Source organism: Cupressus sempervirens, chromosome 5 (assembly GCF_028749045.1).
Source record: "Cupressus sempervirens isolate cs-2001-9-10 chromosome 5, ASM2874904v1, whole genome shotgun sequence".
Lineage (NCBI taxonomy): Eukaryota > Viridiplantae > Streptophyta > Pinopsida > Cupressales > Cupressaceae > Cupressus > Cupressus sempervirens.
The window spans coordinates 57,114,476-57,116,320 of record NC_143122.1 but is presented as its reverse complement, the minus strand read 5'-3'; positions in this window follow the sequence as shown (position 1 = coordinate 57,116,320).

Genomic DNA, 1,845 nt, shown 5'->3' with positions numbered 1-1,845 from the left:
ATGGCAAGAACTGTGATGCTTGTGTCACTTGTTTGATAATAGTCACGATCCAAGACATGACATAGGGTCGAGCTGTGTGTAGTTGATGTTAGACAAAGAACAAAGCCTGCCACACCAATAAAAAACTATGCTTGCCCAACAAAAAAACTCCTCCTACATTCCATGTGTATTGAGCGTTGATGACTCCAAGTCCAAGGAAGTTAAAAAGTCATTGAGGTGGTGCCACACGTGGGCGTAGAGAACAAGAACCACACCTTCAAAGACACTTCAAACTCTAAAAAATTGCTTGTTTGAAAATCATGCACCCACCATAAATCCAAACCGCTATAAAAAGAAAAAACTAGATTTAATTAAAACATGCATAGCATAGGTGTAGATGGAGCTCTCAGACGGAAACAAGAAATTGCCATTTACTCCACAACTCATGCGATGATCTACACGGAAATCAAATGCACATTGAAAAAAAAAAACAACACACGAGGAAACTAAAAGAGTCCAACCTTGCACATGGGTAATTGCACCAAAAGAATGCCCTATCAAAATCACATGGGTTGATTGGAGCATGCGGGAAAAGTTGTAGATATCTTGAGGTCCTACAGAAAGCCCATATAGAAGTCGAAGAAACCATGGCACTAGTAAAAACCTTCATAGAATAAACTAAAACCATCCAAATCCATTGAAAATATGTGCCTAACTTCTCCTAAATTGCACACTGGCCAAGACAATATCCATGCAATCACACCCAACACAGAGAGACTTCACAAACGATAGAAAAATTTTGTCGACCCGAGTAGACACAAAAAGAATCATCGGTGCCAAAAAAGTTTTACTGAAGACCAAGATGTGACCTAAACCCGAAGACGAGCTCCAAAAAATGTGCAAAGAATGAGGAGGTTGCAATACAAGTCACAATATAGAAAATTAGGGCAACACAGGGGTCAAGGGCTTGTTCTCAGCACTTTGATGAATCCACACCATATATGAGTCATAGTAAACTCCAAAAGTTTGCCAAAAACCCACCGAAAAATTGAGCACATATCGCGTGGAAGGAAGGAACCATAGATCATAGGAAGTGCTTTGGAAAATAATGCCTGCGTGTGGGAGAAGCCTGAGGTCTAAGGTTCGTGTGGTTCTATCAGCGGGTACAAGGGGTCCACAAATTGAAGCACATTCAACGCATGGGGGTACAGGTGCTGTGAGAAGAGACGCGAGAGGCCCAAAGTGGGGTTACACATAGTCCACTCAAAGGTTGCAGTAGGGGGTGCTAATCACGAAGCGTGGACTCGATAGTGGAGAATTGATGACAGAAGAGGTTGGGTGTTGCCACACCAAAAACTTGCACTAATTCTCATATACACAACGTACATGTGTACTACCCAAAGTTTTTATCATAAACTTTGTAATACAAGTTGATTTTTTAAAAAACACCCAACACTTTAAATCATATGCACCCTACCTTCACACAAGTGATTCTACAAAAACAAATTGGGCAAAAAAAATATTTTTGATAAAACATCTGAAAACTGATGTCAAATCTCTCAAAAATAGAATAGGGGCATAAAGATCTGGAGCTCTGATACCATGTTCATTTTGATGAAAGATCAACTCCACAACGCCCAAGAATCACTTGCATGCAAACACCTGTCATAGAAAGAGAGAAGCAAAAGCTATGGAGATTGGACTTGCCAAATCCATAGAGGAGACATTCTTGATGAGCAAGAAGAGAAATTGCTATTAATTACAAAGAGAGATCATCCTTATAAAAGAGATCAAAACCCTAAAAAGGTCTAACCTAGGTTGCATCATAATAATTAATAAAAGAATTAATTATTAGATGCATAAAGT